The sequence below is a fragment of the Harpia harpyja genome, chromosome 7 (genome assembly GCF_026419915.1).
Source record: "Harpia harpyja isolate bHarHar1 chromosome 7, bHarHar1 primary haplotype, whole genome shotgun sequence".
NCBI classification, from domain to species: Eukaryota; Metazoa; Chordata; class Aves; order Accipitriformes; family Accipitridae; genus Harpia; species Harpia harpyja.
The window spans coordinates 19,394,471-19,415,109 of record NC_068946.1 but is presented as its reverse complement, the minus strand read 5'-3'; the positions used below and the strand labels follow the sequence as shown (position 1 = coordinate 19,415,109).

General features: G+C 44.8%; 1 protein-coding gene across 5 annotated transcripts in view; it reads left to right on the top strand.

Moving 5' to 3' along the window:
* The first annotated feature begins 9,767 nt into the window (after window positions 1–9,767).
* The window catches only part of MAP2 (microtubule associated protein 2), a 239,330-nt gene continuing 228,458 nt past the window's right edge, over window positions 9,768–20,639 (top strand). For 3 of the 5 annotated variants that reach the window (XM_052791910.1, XM_052791908.1, XM_052791906.1), the window contains exon 1: window positions 9,770–9,811. The gene's annotated coding sequence lies outside the window, so the exon portion shown is untranslated. Of the gene's footprint in view, window positions 9,812–20,639 lie in introns of all 5 variants that reach the window. The other 2 variants (XM_052791918.1, XM_052791917.1) reach the window with 2 other exon arrangements.

The window sequence follows — 20,639 nt, the reverse complement described above, 5'->3', positions numbered from 1 at the left end:
GCAATCGGGTTATGTATGTGATGTATTATCAAAGTGAACTGCAGAACTGGCCATATAGTGTATGTAAGTATTGATCTGTGTCCACAACAGTGACGCCTTTCACCTTTTCCCTGCCAGCTTGCATAGGTGACATGTTTATATCGCTACAAACTGCAATTGCATTTTTTGCAGTTTCATGACAATTAATGCCACCGATTGCCCAGGAGGCATCTTTGATTCCCACAGCAGCTACACGTGAAAAACAAAAATGCTGTGCTTCTAGCAACATAAATTAATAGTCCGGAGGTGAGCACTCAGCTCGACAGCTGAATCTAATAGCAGCTCATCTGAATGCAGGAGAAAGTTTCTCTGAACCTCCAGCAGAATCTGGTAGGACTCACGCTTCCCCTCTGTGGTGACTATGGCAGAGGTTTGTGTGGAAAGTTAGCCTGGGGAAAGCTTTTCTTCAGCTTGAGCTGCCTTCACTGTGAGTCAGCAATGGGAAATGAAGATAAGAGCCAGCAGCTTGACAGTGCTGGACCATCCCCAGAGCAAGGCCACAAAGAGAGGCTAGAGTAGCTTCATGCTTAGGGAGATTCCTTGGACTAACTTGCTCTGTTGGTGCACAGCCAGGCCAAGGGGACCTACGGGAAGGGCAAGGATTGCAGGTTTTGCTTTCTATTTATCTTCTGTGTCTCCAAAGATAGCTGTTGGCATTTCTGTTACAGATGTGATCCTGGGGAGGCACCGCAGTTGACCACAGAACAGGTCAACTCCGTTTTCTTTGTTTTATGGCAGGGAAACAACATGAATGAAACCTCATAGGTTAAGAAGAGAGGAGTTCACTACAAAAAATTGTGCACTGGACTTCTGGTTCATATATGGTGACACAGCCCTACTGAGAAAAGGTACACGGAGGACAACCTCACATTGTTGTTACTTCTTGGTTAACAGCTACCATCTATGCAAGCAACAAAGCTCCCTGGTGAGAGTGCTAGTGCTTTTTGGCCCCCAACCTCAAAAGCAAGAAAAGCTCTCAGGGAAACACATGGCGATGTGCCTAATCTTTGTAGAGCTCCCTTTAAAACAACCGGGCAAATCCCAAAAACTCAGAATCAAGCGGGACAGCTTTGTGTTATTGCATAATAAGGTACTGCATTCAAGTATGGCAATTCAGCTCATGGGGATTTGTGCCATATAGATGTGTAATTTATGGAATTGTTCTAACACCAATAAAAAAGCATAAGTTTGAAAATATCCTGGATCACTGCCGAGTTTTTTTACTTGGTGTCCTGTGTATTCACTTGCCTGTCACTTCTAAACCTGTTTTGCCTCTCACTTAGCAGTGGAGTTGTGCCCAGGTAAAGGCATTACATGTGTACTAGCTAAATATTAGTTTTATAATGCATGTCCATTTCTTTGTCCCAGGGTATTGCTCAAAGCAAGTTATTCTGCTGCATTATGTTTTCTATTGATCACTCCTTTTTGCCTTTTATCCTTTTTGTTTTTCTTTTTTGTGGCTCTTGCAGAAAGTGATGCCAGGCCATTAGGAAACTGAATTATTAAACCTTCATATTGATTTTTCTTGAGTATATAGCTGATGTTATCACGTAGGGACCCTTGCCTTGAACCATGCAGAAGGGGTTTTGCTAGCTGCTTGACAGCTCTTCCCACTCATTTGCTTTGTTACCTTCCCTCTCTTTACTACCCCATCACTTCCAAAAGGAGGAGAGTCTGAAAACCATTATGTCGAGTCATTTCGTTTCCCTGTCAGGGTCTCTTTGCTAAATGCTACACAAATGGTGGGATTTTTCTTTCTTTTCTCTCCGAAGGTAAACAAACAGATCAGCAAATGCTAATGTGCTCGGTGGTGACACCACGGTATCCATGGCAACGCACCAGCCTGCGCAAGCATCCACAGACGCTTCGAAAATGAGAAATACCAAGTGATGACAAGGAGTCGCTTCAGATAATGGATGTTTATAAATGTCGCAAGCACTGAAATACTTCTGTGTCCACCCGTCAGCTCCTTGATTATAACATGCTTTACATTTCTCTTGCAGCTTCTTTGTCAGAACACAAGATTCAAGGCAGAATTAAACTTGTTTTGATTTTTTTGCTGCATTTAGATCACTGGCTGAGGTATCTTATGGGATTGAGCACCCCCAGCTCCTCTGTTGACTTTCCTCTTTGAGCTGGTTGGAGTACAGGTTCTGCAACTGATAAAATCCAAAGTTGTAATTGAAAAAATAAGTGGCCTACGTCAGCCCAGCTAACAGATGTAGTTCTGTGACTGCTAGGCTGAGGGTGATTTGCCCATTGCATTGCATGAACTACTGCTTTCCTGTAGTGACAACAGATTTAATAAGATCCAAACAACCATTTTTGGGGGAATATTTTTACATAAGTTCACCCATCTGCTGGCATGGCAGAGACTATGCCACTGTGTTTACAGCCACTAAGCTTCACTGATCTCACAGGTTCTTCATCTCTGCTTTCAGGAGATAACATTCTGGCGCTCAGGCTGCATTTCTGAAACTGGTTGCAGCAAATGTATCAGTTCATTAGACTGGGCGCTTACATACAAAAACATCTGTAATTCAGATTGGGTAACTGCACGTGGAGTACTGATTTGTGCAGCTAGATAACCGTGGGTAAATATACGGGCATAAGCTAGCATGAATTTATAGATGTCATGTATGTGCTACCCCTCAGAACTCCACCACTCCTCTTTCATGTGCAAAACAATTAGAGAGTCACATGCTGAAGATGACACTGGATGAGGAGCAGTTTTATAATACAGCAAATGAACAGGTGGTCTTCAGGCATTCAGGACCACCTTCCTCAGGCTGGGAAAGTGTTTCTGCTGCAGTAACACTTGATGGGTATGCTCATCTGATGAAGCTGAGGCCATTGTCAAACCTAGACTGGACCACTGCATTCGTTGTTGGCACAAAACCTGAGTATGAGGCTGAGTTTGAAGCTTGGCCATGTGTCGTGGTTTCAGCCCAGCCGGTAACAGAGGACCACGCAGCCCCACGCTCACTCCTCCCTGGCCCCCTCTGGTGGGATGGGGAGGAGAATCAGAAAGGAGAAAAGAAAAAAACCCAGAACCTCGTGGGTTGAGATAAGGACAATTTACTAGGACAACACAAAAAGAGAAGTTACAACAGCGGTCCTAATAAAAGAATATACAAAACGAGTGGTGCACACTGCAACTGCTCACCGCCTGGAACCCGACGCTCCGACACTTCCCCACAGAAAACCAAGAGCTTCCCCCCCTCCCCATTTATATACTGAGCAGGACATCACATGGTATGGAATAGCTCCTCCGCTAGTTCAGGTCAGCTGTCCTGGCTGTGCCCCCTCCCAGGTTCCTGTGAAAATTAACTCTATCCCAGCTGAACCCAGGACTCCATGGGAAAGAGCCCACGTACATTGATGCTTAACCTCAAGCCACAGTTTTGGTGAGAAAATAGTCCCTCAGTCTGTCTGCAATGTTTCCTTGTTGTGGGTTTGTGTGGCGTGGGTTTTTTTGGTAGCGGGGGATGGGCCACAGTGGTGGCTCCTGTGAGAAGCTGCTCGAATCTTCCCTGGCTCCAGGTCGGACCCACCTCTGGCCCAGGCTGACCCCATCAGTGACAGCGGTAGCGCCTCTGGGATGACAGATTTAAGAAGGGGAACCAGGAGTGAGCAGGGGGATTGGAATGTGAGAGGAACCCCTCTGCAGATACCGGGTCAGTGAGGAAGGAGGGGATGCCCCCGCAGCCCGTGGTGAGACGGCAGGCTGTCCCCCCCCAGCTCATGGAGGGGAGCAGTGGAGCGGAGGCCCCCAAAGATGGCCGTGACTCCATGGGAAAGCCCACACTGCAGCAGCCTGTGACTGAAGATCGGCCCGCAGAAAGGACCCACGCCGGGCAAGTTCAGGAAGAACTGAAGCCTGCGGGAAGGACCCATGCCAGGGAAGTTTGTGAGGAACTGCAGCCCGTGGAAAGGACTCACGTTGGAGAAGTTCGTGCAGGACTGTCTCCTGTGGGAGGGACCCCACGGTGGAGCAGGGGACGAGTGAGGAGTCCTCCCCCTGAGGAGGAGGGAGCGGCAGAGACAAGGTGTGGGGAGCTGACCCCAACCCCCATCCCCTGTTCCCCTGCGTCACGGGGGGGAGGAGATGGAGAGACCCGGGAGTGGGGTTGAGGCGGGAAGGAGGGAGGGGTGGGGGGAAGGTGTTCTAAGGTTTGGTTTTACTTCCTAATATCCTTGCTTTGTTTTGTTTTGTTTTGATTTGTAGTAAATTAAATTGGTTTTGTTTCTTCCCCAAGTTGAGCCTGTCTTTTGCCCGTGACCAAAGGGGTGAGTGATCCCTCCCAGTCCTTATCTTGACCCACGAGCCTGCCTTTATATTTTCTCCTCATCCCACTGTGGCTGGGGTGGAGTGAGCAAGCGAGCAAGCGAGCAGTTGTGTGGTGCTTTGTTACCAGCTGGGCTTAAACCACGACACTCCTCTCTTTTAACAAATAACAGTAGTGTTTTATTCACAAAAAGGGGAAAAATACAAAGCCTCAAACCCAAGATGGACTACGTTGCCCCATATTGTGGTGTTAACTTGATTAGGCTAATCTGTTTTCAGCTGATAACTTAAGCTCTGGGTCTGGAAAATGCAGTAACTTTACATGTTTGAACATAACAAGAGGAGCATACTAAAAAGCCTTATCAAAACTCCACAAATAAAAGAAAGCTACCAGCGCGTCAGAGAACTGAAGAGCTTCCGTATGCAAGCATAGTAATAGATTCCTTCTAAGGTCTTTAATCCTCTGTAGCTACTATTGGAAAAAAACCAGACTTGCCCCCAGAACAGGAAATTAAATCTCAAAAACAGTATATCTCTCATGTTCTGACCCGTTTGACTATTCAGTGACTTATATGTCATATTTATTTGGAAAAGAAACCTTTTCATATAGTTTTGCTAGAGATGCAACGTGTAAAGAGATTTTACTACTTAAACCTTAATGTGTGTTCTGTTCATGTTCTGTTTGATGTAGGCAGTGGATGTTTATTGTTTTTTATTTCATTAGCAGACCTAGTATGACTGAATGATGCAGTAGTTTTATTCCTGCAGCTTTCAGGACAGATAAAGAAGGCAGTGCTTGTACTAGTGAGAAGCTGTAGATGGCAAAAAAACCCCAACCCAAGCTCAAACTTGCGTTTATTACTTCCTGGCAATCATCATTCCCTCATAACTAGAAAATGTTAAGAGCAACAAATCTTATTTTCCTAGAGAGTTTGTTTTTTTCCTTCTTGCGGAGATGGAAACTTAAGAGCTGAACTGTTCCGCTGTACCCCAGAAAATGGGGTAGAGCAGTGAAAATTGGTCTAGGTTAAGAACTTTCTACAGCTCAGTCCTGCAGGGATCACTATTCCCCTTGCTTCCTTTTGAATACATTTACAAAACCTCCTGTGAGGTGTCTCTACCATGACAAGTCTGACATGCAGCTTTTTCCTCTTCAGCAAAGGAACCAGCCCCATAACCAAGACGTCAGAAAGCCTCAGGAGCTGAGAAGAAAAAGTAGCCAAGTTAGGCAAATGACAGGGGAAGAAGGAAGCTCCGCACATAACCGCGTACTCTGTAAGGGACCCCTACTGCCCACTTTTCACGTTGGCGTGTTATCTGGGGACCCTCTGCTTTCAATCACAGCAGTGAGAAATGGAGATGTCTGCTGGAGTGCATTCGCTACTGCATTTCTTGTCTCCTTGCCTTCCCAAGACCAGGTGGCACCAGTATTTTGTAATTCTCTCTGCTTTCAAATTATTCTACTTCTCATGCAGAGACTGGCTTTTGACATCAGAAGCATTCAGTAAATTAGAATGTAGCTCCCTGAAGCTAATTCTTCCATCATCATTCACATGGGTACATACGGTCCCTTGGACAAAAAGACCAAAGATAACTAAGATCTATAAAGGCAGCTTTGCTCTGGTATGAGTCCTTCCGCTGTGGCTAGATCTCACCTTTGCTTAAAGCTTTCCTGTAGCAACCTGAGGCATACATTTAAAAACAGGTAATATCTCCAAATAATCTTTAAAAGGTAAATGTTATCAAATGGGAGACAGCCAGAAAAAGGAAGGCTTTTACATGGAAATGTTACTGTATGAACTGGTGAGATACAGCGGGGTTTCTTGTCCAAAACAGAAACAAACTGAACATAGTTTGTTATGCAAAGCCAGGGATAAGTACATACTATTTTCAGTGGCAGCTTTTATTTTGCTTAGTGGTTGACAATCATTTGAAGGAGCTTTTCAGTTCACCTTTCTTCCCCACTGCCTCCGTTGGGCACTAGAGGGACCCTAGAGTTTTCCAACCGACAGAAACATCTGAGCAATGCCGAGGCAGGAGCGCTGCATTTCCCGGTCGCCTTAGCCTAGGGTGTTTCTACGGGGAAATGTGGCAAAAAACTGATCAACCCGTTGTTGAACAGGCCCAGAGACTGCAAATATGCCACCGGGGAAAGTGTGTAAAGGGGCCATAGCCATACTTTCCACTGTTTCATGACCCTTGTCAGTGCTTGCAGCTCTTCCCATCATGAATAAATAAGAGCTGGCTTTGCGTTGACTGCTGTTTGCTCAGCTAATGTTGTGACATTGGCACGGAGGCTTGAGTCACGCTGTGTTTTTGAGAAAGTAAATGTTTCCTTCTGCAGCCTGAAGTGAAGCCAAATACCTAAGTTGCCAACAATTGTAGCTTGATAAACTGTCAAAGGAGCAGTGGTGGTTTGTTATTGTAGCTATACAGTAAAAGAATATGTATTGACACACAACTCCCTTTTTGAATGGTATTTCCCAGCCACTGTTTCAAATTAATCCACTCTGAAAAGGGCTACAGACAATGTCATTCCTCTTTCTTTTAGCAGGCAGGCAAAAATCCTCTGTATTTGACTTTCCAGACCTTTATAAAGATCCATAATTCAGCATGTCAAAGCTTTACTATAAAGCTCATAGTTTGTGAGGTTATGTAAAAATGTATTTTTCCTTTGTACAAAAATCTTCCCCAACTATCTCTTAGTGGGATGATGCTTTTTGATCTCTGCATGAATATTTCTAATAAAAATATGTGCATGCATTTTAATATCTCTAACATAAATTATAAGAATTTTTCCTGTCTTAAATGTCTAGTGTCAACACTATTGCTGAATATTTAATGTAAAGTATAATGTAATTTGACTAGATAATCATCTCGGGGGAAAATGGCAAAGGCCACGTTGTTTTCTTCTGTGTTTATTTTTCTTCATCTTTGATGATTGTTTAAAGGAGAGCTGCAACTGAATGACTAACTTCCAAGATTCACCTTCTCTCTCTCTGCATGCTGCTGCTGAAAAGAGACAGGCTGCTACCATTCTGCATCTGAGCTAAAGGCATCGATTCCTCTGTGGCACACGGACTATTCTGAGCGTTTCTCCAGTTAGTTATATTGCCCCTCTGATCTCTAGGAATGTTTACGGACAGTGCACAGTCTATTGTACATGGTATCTTTCTGCTAAGACCCCCTCTTCCATGACACCCATTGCAGTATTTGTTTCCAATGAAAGTATTAGCTGTCCTTTCCTTTTTTTTTAAATACTGTGAGCTTTAAATAAATCTAATTTCCATTTGGATGAAGTGTAACTGTTTCTCCTTGATCAACTGCTCATTCCCTCTCAGGGCTCCTTCTGATTAGGCTTTATGTAAGCCTGCATTTGCATTAGCTAGGTGGTGAAAGGAAGGGCGAAGTCCCTCTGCTTGGGGGGAGAGCTCCATCAAGGTGTTTGCATGGCCGCATAGGCCTCCAAGGGGAGGCACAGGAGAAGACAGTAGGGGAAAGGCACTGCTGATCTTCGGGGTGCTGGGGACACTGTTGCACATTCCTTGTGCACTTAATGGCTGTCTGCTCCTGGTGGTCTGGAAGAAAGCCTGTCTGCAGCAAAGCCGTTTCCTCTGGAAGCATCTCCTCCAGATAGATATACATCACAGACAGTGAGTAACCAGAGGGGAACATGATGGTTTTGTCCTCTTGGCAAGATCCTGCTCCATCTAAATGCTGCTGATTTACAGATGAAATGCTGGAAGAGGGAAGCAGCAGTGGCGGGAAGTTCTGCCAAACAGCTTGAGGAGGGCTCAGGAAAGGGATTGGAAGAGCTGTCTGTGGCCTTGACAAAGACGCAGACCTCTGAAGGAAAAGAAAATTTCCTGATTTACAAGTACATAAAAATACTTAACAAAATAATTTGGCATCCCCAAGTCGCTTTATTGACATGAACATGGGACTGCTATATAATCCAATGTAGTAGTTGTTGAGGGATGGCCATCTCTGTATCACAGCTGAAGAAACAGAAGCAATGGCAGGGCCTAGGCTTCCCTGAACCTGCATTTTGACCACCCAGTCTAAGACACGTAAGGCCCAAATTACAGATGTGAAATATTCTAGATCACCTGCTAAAACCCATGAAGAAAAAGAGTGCTCAGTACTCCTGAAAATCATGCTTGAAATCAAGCTGGGTACCTAAAATTAGTGAGGCTTTGGAAAAAATATAGATAGAGTACTCACTCAGACTAGTGCAGCAAATTGAAACAAAACTAAAATTAGCATTTAAAGTTTTTGTGCTGCAGTATGGGTTACAGTTGGTGTGTGTTCTGGGCACCCAAATATAAAGAAGAATAGCAATATTTATCTTTACTGGATCAAAACATACTACCTGCTTCAAACCCATTTATTAGGCTAATACATAAATGACATACTCAGAATTGCTGGTTAAGATTCTGACAGACTGGCTTTTTCACATTTGTTTTTAACAAACCCATTAGACTAATTTGTTTAGGAAATAGAAAAGGTGAGAGAGTACCATTTTACTCTTTCATCTCCAGCAAAGGGAACTGAAACAAAGTGCTTCTGACTAGAAAGTGTGAGGTCAGGCAATGCTGTAGCTCCACCACATCAGTGGCATCGCAGGAGGGATGACTTTGCCCTTGCCTGCTTTACGGAATATGGAAACAGCAGTTGAAGCCCTGAGGGGCTGAGGAGGAAAGTTCAGTTTGAGAAGCTGGTAAGTGACAAAGTAATAGGATATCTTTTATTGCCGCATTCCAGGAAACGGCTGGAGAGCTCGGCCCTACAAGAGCACAATTTGTAAGCTGGCAGCAGTGCAGTTTCTGAGGCGCTGTAAAAGCGTTTTTTAACCTGTCTCACCATTACTGGTTTTCTTTCTCCAGAGGAAAAGGAGAAATTGGACTGAGCTGAGACTTGCACCATTGGAAGACCCAAATGAAATCAGGCGAGGGACTTTCGAGATGCTTTTCGACGACGGCGGGGACGATCGACCACGGGCAGGGCAGGGCAGGGCAGGGCGGGACGACACCCGTTCGGCTGAAGGCTGGGTCCAGGACGGGGGCCGGGCCGGCTGTCACGGAGTGCCTCAGCGGCTGTGCACGAACGCCACCATGAAAACACCTAAGCCAGCGCCTTGCCAGACGGCACTGCGCGCCCGGCGGGTCTCGGGAACGGGAGCGCCCCGCACAGGTACCGGGGCGGCCGCGGGGCCCCTCCGCAATGCAGGGGCCGCTGCGGGCGGCGGGCAGGGCGCGGGGCGGGGCGGGGCGGCAGCGAGGGGCCGGCCGCCGCTACCGCCGCCGCGGGGGCCCTGCGGGAGCGGCGCCGGGGCGGGGCCGGGGGCGGAGGAGGGGGGCGGGTCCCGGGGGCTCGCGGCGCGCAGGCGGCCGCGTCCCGGCGACAGCCCCGAGAGCGGCGGGGCGGGCTGAGGCGGGCACGGCGGCAGCGCGTCCCGGTGCTGGCAGCCGCCGCGGCGCTCAGGTAAGGACCCTCCCGAGCCCCTCGCCGCTGCCCCGCTGCGGGCGGGGGGCGGCGGTTCCGCAGCCCGGAGCGGGGGGCGCCCGTCGGAAGACGAGGAGAAGAAAGGACAAAACGGCCTTTGGCAGCGGGGGGGCTGGCCGCGCGCCGGTCGCCTCGCGGCCGTTGGGAGCCGTTGGGGACCGTTGGGGGCGCGGGGCTGGGTCGCGTCGCGTCGGCCCGGGCCCCGCGCGTGCTCCCTCAGCCGGGCGCGGACTCTGACAGAAGGCGGACCCGGGCCGAAGTTTGCAGCCGGTCGCCCCTGCGGACCTCCCGGAGCGGTGGCCGGAGGTAAAGGGAGGGGGGCGGCTGGCCGATAACGCCTGTTTTATCTTCGTAGGGGCAGTCGACTTTCGCCAACTGCCTTTAAGCGTTTTTTGAGCATCTCTAGACTGTAAAACCTTTTAAAGGATGTAACCTTCGGTCCTTTCCTTCTCCCACTCCTAAGCTCCTCTAAAAGGATCTCTAAGGCTGAACAAAGAACATTGTGTGAGACGAGGGGGTGCGATGGTTGTAAGCGCTTTTAATTTGCATCGGGGAGGGGAGGAAAAAAAAAAAAAAGAAATCATTCCCTGTATTGAAAGGCTCAGCCGTGGAGAGGAAACAACTGTGCATGGGGAGGCTGGTAACCGCAGTGAGGCGGTGGAGAACAAAGCCTTTTTATGTAAGAAAATTATGCAAAATGTGACTCGCTTGAAGTGCTGCAGGTACAAGCCGTGAGCATATGCAGCTCTGCGGTGGCGTAATGTTGCGCCGAATATGATCTACCAAATAAAGACTGCTTGCCTCAATTTGTTGCGTATGTTTGAGACACTAATTACGGCTTGCCGTTTGAATAAGATGTGCTTTATGAAACACCTTTGGGAAAGAAGGGGGTGTGCTGCATGCCGTGAGAGTTGCTTTCTGTATGTAAGATACTGACATCGTTTATTTCCCCATGCTAAGCAGGAACTTTCAATTTTCCTCTGAATAAAGGTATTCTCCACTTTGTTGGTGGATTTTCATGTAGGCTTCTTCCTGATATAAAGTAGCAGGCTTTCACACATAAGTGGTCATTAACATAAAATCATGCAGTAGAATGGGACGTATATGTACGTATTTTGTAAGTCTTACTTATTCTAGGTCTCTAGCATCCCTTTTCGTAATTTGTCATGTCTTTGTGGTTGTGTCAGTAAATCTTACTCCATCTTTTCTCAAAAAAATCATTTGCTGTCCAGTGTTTGTGCCGCTTGCCATTCAGAAAACCTGTCCCTTTGTTTTTCAGAAGGGTTCTTCCTTGCAAGACTGAAGCACATATCCTTTCTGTTCTGTTTCTTCCCATTTCCTCCCCAAACCTTTGTTTTCTCCCTGGGAAAGAACCTATTTCTTTTCACCTGTGCTGGTTTAGACTTGCAGGGATGTCTAGACTACAGATCTCATAGCTGATGCACCCAAGAAGAGGCTCAGCTGCAGGATGTATTTATTTTCTATAGCTTCTCTCGCTTCCCTCCCGACTGGATGACGTGATCACAGCATCTCAGCCCTTGCTGGGAAGAGGGAGAGAATGTGCTGAGAGAGCATTACCTAGTGAAGTTACCCCTGCTATTACTTCATAGATCACTAAGAAGTGATTCACCAACAATGAGAGAATGGGCACCTTCCCTGTGTGTGCTAAAAACACTCCTCAGTTAGCAAAGAGACAGTCTAGTTAAGTTTGTGGGTGGGTGTATGTTTCTGCTGCTAATGTTCTGAAAGTGTGATATGTAAAATGGAGCCCAGACTTACCCTTGTAGCACCTAGGTCTAGGAACCACTGAGTTCCTCCCTGCATATTTCATTTCACCCATTTGCAAAACACCAGTGATGCACTCAGCAGTGGGCAAGACCCTGATCTTAATGTGGTACCAGTCTCCTGGAGCTCAGGTGTTTACAGATGAGCTAAACTAACACACTGAAAATAACCCCAGGTTCTTGAGACTGTTCAGCATGGAAATGAAACACGCAGGTGAGCCCTGGTGCAGCAGGGCTCTGGGAAGAGGGGCGATTTCCGCAGTGAGGTGCAGTGGTGTAAGTTCTATCTCCTCTTGTCTTTTACCCAAGGGACAGGATTTGGTTAATGGAACTTCACAATTTGTTGCACCCATATTGCACATTGCCTGTGGGTGTTTGAGAGAAGCCAAAGAGCTGTCATCCTGAGAATAAAAAGTTGCTGTTCTTCTGTGGAGAATTTTAGCACACTTTGAGCATGGAGGGCAGTTCATTGTGCTTCTAATGCAGTTTGTTACATAAAGCGGCATTTACACCCTTGATTTAGAGATCTGATGTAATTGTTATGGTATGTTATGTCATTACCCACTTAGCTGTGCTCTTTAAATATCTTCTGAGAACAAAGAAAAAGTCATTACTTAATGACCCCTGAGGTGCTGTGCCTAGGCATGAGTGATCCGATCACGGTAGTCCCTAAATGAATTGCTGCAGTCTGTGGGTTAAGAATTCCCTTGTTGCTAGATGGTTTTCCAGAAGCATACCTTGCCTTTCAGCCTGTGTCATGCTGCTTTCCGTGTGAGTTACCGTTTGCTAAACCATATACCTGGATTCATGAGAGGAAATATCTGCAATGTGTGGTGACACCAGAGTGGGCTCTGGCCCTGTGCTCGCTTAACAGTTGTCTGAGCTGTGGAAATCATAGAAATACCTAAACACAGAAATTTGTGGGTGAGGCCCATTGCAGACTGCTGGACTATTTCAGCTATCACCCCCAAATGTGGCATGTCATACACATGTGTTGGAGACAGGTTTGTTTTTTTAAAGGGGTGGGAAGAGGGAGAAGTCAAAAAGAATTTAGGTTGTGAGGACTTTATGATGATGGCTTTCAGAAAGTTACCTCTTTATTACTACAAGCTCTACAAAGTCAGAAGGTGCTGACAGGACTTGTAGTGCACCTGCAGCATCTGTGAGGTCTGAAATCTGATCTGCCATGATGGGACAAATAATTAACTTAGGAAAGGGAAGAAAAAAAAAAAGCTCTGATAGTAGTGCTTCTCTATAAATTGTGGGTCAATTCAAAGGACTGAGTTCCTTACAAATCTTTTGCCTGTAGCACAGGCACTGACTGTGCTGAGAACTGATCTGGTATAACCTCTGGCTCATAGCAAAAGAAAAAAAACACCCCTTGGCTTTATTGGGGTTCCCCAAAGAGGCACCCCTGCCTGCAGGACATTTGTAGCTGAACTGAAGCCTTACCTAGAAAGGGATCAGGGAGTGTTGCTGTTAATATGCATATGAATGAATTAACAGCCAGAAATTTGGAAAGGTATAATATCCTGGGGTCCTAGGACTAGATGACTTCCTAAGGTTCCTTCTAAACTGAATTATCTGATGATCTGGATATTTTGTTTGTGTGCTACCTTAAAGTCCATGTGTGTACTTGAGGAAGAAATAAAATGCATGTGCTGACATGTAGAATTGTTCCCTAAGACTCAGAGATGCTTGTTTTGGTCCATCTGGGTTTATTCAGTTGTTTAAACACATGCTTAATTGCCCCTGAAAGTAAGCCTTAAGCATGCTTAGAAGTTAAGCATGTTTTTAAGGGGAAAGGGAATATTTTTGCTGAAAAGGGAAAGAGTGTAAATTCAGGGTATGTGGGCTCAGTGGTGGAAAACCCTTGATGATGTCTGGTGGTGCCAAGTGCCTCCAGAGAAAGCATGGAAATGAACAATGTTCTGTGAAATCACTACATTGCTTACCCCCTTCCTAAACACACATGCGTACACCAAGGGAGAGTATGGGTGGGTCTTGACATGTTTAGGGCTGGTGCTTTTTCTTCCATTCTTTGCTTCATGTACAGGTGTGCTTATTAGCAGCAGTTCTGCAGTGCATCACAGCTAATAAGAAAAAACAGCATAAGGCTGACTTCCATAGGGTGGAGCTGATTTAGAGGTTTGGTGCTGGAAACAGAAGTGGTTTCTTCAGCAGTCTGCCTCAGTAGAGGTAAAAGCTTTTGTTTCATGGGTAGGTTTAATCACAGGTTATGCTACTGAACTACAGGCAGGTGTTTTAGAAGGAGATTCAATGTGACATTTGTAATTGCTTTCTGGATATTGGAGGAAAGTACTGATGTATCCATGGGGTTAATTTGGATTGCTGTGGCCACATGGGTTGACTGTGCTAGCTGTTAAGAAGATTTGAAGTCTTGATTGACCCATTTTACTTTAACACTAATTGTTTGCTGCTGTATTAAGGAGAAAAGATGAGCTAATGCTGTTGCTCCTTATGGTTTTACACTCACTACTGTTTTTCCCTACAGCAGTCTTGCAGATGAAACTGATCTTTGTTCTTTTGTCTTGATTGGGGAGGTGGCGGGGAGCCTATCATTCAAAATGATAATGAGACAACAGAGTGTTGGTGTTTGTACTCAGTATCTTGCATCTTTGTTAGGGTGCCAGTTTGAAAGGAATTATGGTGAAAAGGTGAGGCTTGGGGCAACCTTGGTAATATAAAGATTTATCAAAGCTCTTTGTTTTCTGTAATCCGTGAGACAGGTTAGTGCTCGTTGATAGGCTAGGCTTGACCAATGTTACAATATGCTGTTTCTCTTTTAGCATTTTTTAAAAGTGTTGTTTTTCTAACTTTCTGTGGTGTGATAAGTATTTGTTTATTTTAGTACATGGTGTCCATTTTCCAGATAAAATATATATATGTATCTGTATGCTCATATAGGATAAGGGAGACAATGGCCCTGTTACAAGCAAGAGTGAGTGTTAAGTGGAGAAAATCAATATAACTTTGTTGAATTCATTGAATCTGCACCTGACTCGCACCATCTGGAAAAGACAATGTCCCTTTCAGCTGTTTTCTCATTGAAAATCTGGGGTACTTTTCCCCTTCAGGGAAATAATCAGTTTATACCTGTGAATTCTTAAGTTATGGATTTGTAGGTAGAATTTAGCCCCTCTGGCAAATTCTGCTCCTTCATTTACAATTTTCACTCAAGGGTATGAGGATCTGAGAAATATTTCTTGTCTCGTGTTGGTCAAGCCCCTGGCAAGAAGCAGGAAGAGTTTTCTGTTAGTACTTCTACTAACCGCAGTGCGGTTAGATCGCAGTAGCTTCCAGTGAGATGAGCCTATGAAAACTTAACTTTTCTGTTTGTGAAACTTGTCATTTTGTCCCCCGAGGCAGATTTAAACTAAATTTCAATAGCCATTTGCAAAATCAGCTGTATTTAAAGCGTATGCAACCTCTGGATAAACAACATTAAAAAAAATACAAAACAAAACCAGCAGTCCAATCATGTCAGCTAACTTGGCAGCATTTAATTATAAGACCTATTGATTCAATTAACCCTATGTTTTCACTTTATTTTCTGGAGAGAATGCTAGGGGCTGGTTTCTGCTTTAAAACTAGGAGCTGTCAGTTCTATTTTGGGGAACATACATTTATTTATCTGTGAGAAGAGCTGCTTCACCATGCAAAACTTGCCACTTTTCCTGAGGTTCTGATCTTGGATGAACAAAGTTAGAAAATATCTCAAAATGAGAATATAGGATAGGAATATTCTAAAGGTTCAGAACACAGTTAGGGTTCTGCTTTTGAAAACTCCAGCCTTGGTCCAAATTTGATCCAGAGATGAACAGTAGAAAGTGCTGTGGACCTTAAAAATTTACCCGGGTGCTTTACTGCTGGGCCAGAAACCCAGATCTGCTGGCTGTGAGTGCAGAGCTGCATTAATTGGCCTGCTTCTCTACATTGCTCAGCCACGGTGTTGCCCAGGATGTGCCCAGAGGAACCCCGGCTGGGTTTGAGGTAGAGCTAAGTCTGTGTCTCTTTTTTTTTTTTTTTTTTTTTTTTTTTTGTTCTGCTCAATTTCTGTAGAAGGTATCTGTGTTACTTGTTATGCTAGTGCGGGCAAGTGCAAGGTGCCAGACCCTAAGTACAAGGAGCCCCTTAACCTCTGGGAAAGCTCAGAGACTGAGGGGGACTGTGAGAAAAACCTCTTTTCTGTGTTTGCTGTGAAATGGGCTGAAAGTGCAATCAAAATTCTTTAAGGAGGGTTCAGGTTCTGATCCCCTCATGGGGAGTTTGTCTGGACTCTGGACCTGAGGCTGCATGCTGCAAGAAATGATTCCCAGTGCCGACATCCAACACTTGCTAATGTTAACGTGATTCCACTGTCCCCTGGCCGATTGTGGGACAAAGTTTTAAAGCCCCTGTCCCATTCTTGCAGCTGCTTCCCTGTGATCTGGTAAGGTATTGCTTGGGCACCCATTCCTGTTCTGGCCATGTGGTATCACTCAGAAAGCAGAGCTGCTAACCTTTATTTGAGCTACTGTGACTATGGCTTGATTAACAGCAGCTATATATTTATGTGAAGGATGCCTCTCAGTGACAAATCCCTGTCTGCTGGTGCCTGACGTGCTTTTCAGGTGTCTCAAGCTGCTGTTTGGTGGTTGTGTTGCAGGGTGTGGTGGGCAGGCAGGCTGCCGCTCCTGTTTGCAGCAAGACCGTGTTCATGCGGTTCGGCATTTGCCTGTTTCCCTTGAGTCATGCTGAAATCAGTACTAGCTTTTACTTCCCTCAGCAATTAGAAAATGTTCAAGAAGGCTGAGGAAAAAATCCAAGGGCTCAAAAAGGAGAGATGCAGGGGTGGAGTTGAATGATATGCAAAGGAAAAGGAGAGTAGAGCTTGCTTAAGGAGTGGTCTGGGTGTTCAGTCATTCACGTCCCATCCTGCTTGTCAACCTGTAACTTGGGGTGGGAGTGAATCAGAGATGAAGCCAGGTGTGCTGGCTCTAAGCTGCTTCCTGACCTGCAGAATTACCCTGCCCTCCTTCAGTGCTCCCCCACACCTGTATTAGAAAATATGTGGTGCAGGGAGACAGCCACAAGAATAGGAGGGAGATTCTGAATTAAGAGAGTCAGCTCCTCCAGATTTGTATCGGTGGTGTTCTTGATTTGCACTGATTCAGTCAGGGCAGAGTTTGGCCCTAAGGATGCTCTTCACAGCCTGTCAGCATGCTCAGAATACACCTGGGAGTTAGTGTCTGTGTTGCCAGGAGTCCAGAGCAGACCTGGCATTTAGGGTTGGGGCTAGGTGTGTCTGGAAGGAAAGTGGCAAGTTAGGTTTTTTTGACCCCATGCCCATCTTTTCTGACATTACTGATTTGATATCCCATAAAGAAAATTTCCCCCAGGAAAATGATGAAGCAGCCCACAAATCAGGAGGAAGGACACTGTATATTTCTTGTTGTTTAGGGAGATAAAATATGTATGTTTCCTGGAGTAGTAAAGGGAAAGGTGGCAAACATAGGAGAGTAATTAAAAAACAAACAGAACTCTCTGGGGGGCTGGGGAACAGTTAATAATGTGATTAATTCCAAAGATCAAGGGATAGAGTGTGGTAAATAAGGTCTTTCATTCCATGTTGTTCTGTAAAGTTAAGCTTTTCGGGGTATAGAGAGCGGGTTGTGCTTCTGAATAAGACTTAGCAAAATATTGAATGTAAGCATTTCATATTACCTAGTGCTACCTGTTACAGCATATAATAAATTTATGTGTAAGACTTTGAATAAAATGCATTTTGTAATATGACAAATTAATTTCTATAATTTTGTATTCCACATAGTTTGCCAAAATTAGCAGCAGTGATTTATAGGTAATACTTACAATCCTTTAGGTTAGATAATTTTAAATGGCATGCTACTAGTGTTGCTTAAAACGCTGTCAGGATTTTGAATGCCAGATTAAAAATACTCTTAAATGTGCCTTTCAATATGAATAGTTGAGAACTTTTTTTGTGGAATACATTTGGGGGGGGGAAAAAGTGTAGTCAAATTACATTCACTTGAAATGACCTCTAGTACAAAACTGTTTCTATGGGCAAAAAACCTGAATTCAGTTAGGCTTTTTTTGGGTTTTCTTGCCTTCACTTGCTTTGGTCCACTGTACACTTGCAGCATCACTGTTAGCAATAAGTGGAATTAATAATAAGTTGCAAGGCTTTAATTGGTAATTACAGGCACTCAGAAGTTAGAAAGACATTTTCTTATTTTATCATATTTATGATATTGATTCTTCAGATGCCTGAATGGTTGTGTGTTTGTTTAGATGGTAACACTGGTATCAGGATGCCAGCACTGACCTGCCTTATTACCTGTAATTACCAACAGGCACAGAGTTAATCAAGCCTTTCCCATGAGCCATCTCTGCAGCCCTTGAGTCCATTTAGAGACTCACTTTTGGGTGAGAGCTGACTTGTGCAGGTGCTGCCAGTGTTGCTTGATGTGCACCAAGCAGCTGTAATCACGGGGGTTTTCTGTTCTTTCGTTCATCTGGACTAAGTTGCCTTTGAAGCCCTTATCGCAAGCTCAGGCTTTGAGACACTGAGAGCAAGTCAAGTAGTATCTGCTGAAACAATGCCTTATACCTTGCTTTGAAATCTCTTTATGAAGTTAATTCTACTTGTTGTCTTGCAGCACAAATGAATATGTACACTACTATTTATGAGAGAGCAGCCCTTGACTATAACTAATTTTTTTTTTTTTGAAGATGCTGACAATGGCAGAGTTTAATTGGTGGAAGGTGTGTACCTTCCTGAGCCAGCAGATAAAAATGCTACTGGTTGTTTTAAGGCAGATACTCCTTTTTGGGTGGGGTTATGAATTGTCTGTTTTGTTCCAGTGGTGGGGACAGAGCAACATGGTGATGGTGAAAGCTGTACTTAGAGTAAATAACTTGTTTACACTTTGAATTAAGTGTTTTAGGACTGATTTTTTTTTTTTTTTTACAGCCTATTTCAAGCAGGAGGAGGGAATAAGTACTTGAAAAAAATATTGGGCAAACCTAATGTTTTCCATACTTCAGGACATGAAGCTATGTTTACTACTAGGATCAGAAAGAACTATTTCCTTGAAGACATGGTATTGCAGAGTTGGCATTTTGGGTCATTCCTCTGAAATACCTCTGACTGTAGTCAGCACCAGGTGATTTGTTTTGCCCTTACTGTTTTGCCATTCTCAGGTGAATTTCAGTTCTGAGGCTTGAGTCACTTAGAAGATCTGAGTTATTTTGGCTGCTAATTCATTTTATATACTGATAGGAGTAGTAAGTTTTTTCTGAAGAGGGTGAAATTGCAAGTTATTGCAAGGTCACCCCCAGTGTCTTTGCTTATTCCAGTGTGCAGTGAAGTGATCTGTCAGTGTCCTGGGATGGGCAAGAGTATGAATGCTTCAGATGTAATGTGGTTTTGTGTTTTCTCTGGCAATGTTTTGGTGGCTTTCTCTCAATTGCCTAAGGGAGAGGGAAGGTAAGCAAAAAATGAGTTTTCCTCTAGCGGGGGAGTGATCTCTGCATGCATTAAAAAGGCAAAAAGAGAGGTCAGAGGCATGTGTTATGTTTTTATTTGAAAAACTGTGGAGCTGTGGAGACTTGTTTCAGCTGTAGCTGGTAGGTTTATTTTCAGAGTTGACACAACAATAGGCATAGAATTTGCCTGTCCAGGATTTTCAGAGGCTGTTGAACAACAGATACAAGGAAGCAGCTGTCTCCCTACCTTCCCCTCTTTTTCCCATCCAAACGTGCTATAAACATAACTTTCTTTTGGATTCTGTTCCCCTCGTGCCTTTGCAGTTGGGAAGGCTGGTGTATTTATTGTTTGCTCTACTGCCCTTACCTGCAGGCAAGGCATGATCTAGATTGAAGCATAATCCTTGTAGATTAGTAAACAAGCCCTGCCCCATGCCTGTGTCACTAAGCAGATGAGCAGCTCTTTGAAGAATGTTTTGAGGCTTGTGAAAATAATTTCTAGCAGAAACTTACCTTTTAAAAGAGATTAAAATATGCAAATAGTCAAATGAGCAAGCAAGAGTGCTTCAAGAATAAAGGTGCTGTGTCTCTAGTCACTTGTTAATATTTCCCTTTCCATGATGGATTTACTTCACAGCTGAAGTTGAAAATCCTTCACAACTGGCAGTGGTCCTGGGCAATTTCCTCTTCCACTGTAGCTCTGGCTGCATTTAAGTGCTTCTCTCCTTCCATTTGTTGCTTTTCAGTTTTGTCACTCATTTTGCATTGAAACATAGCTCTGGGCAGAGCTCCACATAAGTAAGAAACCCACTGTATAGATGAAACCATGGAAAAAGAACCTGTGATGTTCTCCTGCTGGATCTTGTTTTGAAATGAGGAGTTGCTCCTCTTCTGAGGAGCTTACAGGAGTTTTGGATCATGGGCAAGACAGTCATGGGGTGGACAGTAAGTACATGCTAGCTGATGGGACTCTGGGCTAGTGGTGAGAGCCTCTGGTGTGTTCATCACAGATAGGCAGCTGGTTTTGGTTTTAGTTTGCCCTGTTTGCTTAGGTCCTGATCCACAGTAGAACTGGAGAAGCTCTTGGCTTGGAAATGATTCCTGTTGGGATTTTATGGTCAAATTTCAGCCTTGTCTTTGCAAAATCATCCTCTCTGTATGCACCAATAATTTGATTAGGGCTTGACATCCCCATAGGCCATGAAGCCTAGGGCACGTACAGACTGCACCAAGGGCTGCAGGCTGCTGGAGTGGCCTGCAGGCAGTGGCTCTGCTGGGTATTTCATTTATGCCCAAGCCTGGGAAAGCAGGTTCCTGGCTGCTGGGTCAGAGTAGACATTTCTGCCCTGTGTGTCTGCTGAGCAGCAGCAGTTGCTGTTTCTTACCCTAATAATTCTCAAGGACAGCTGGAGCATCAAGCCTGAACTCTCCAGAACTCCCCAGCACGGAGTCCCTTTCTGTACACTGGAAGGACTCACAGGGCCTTTTCTCTTTGCTGTAGCAAAAATCAG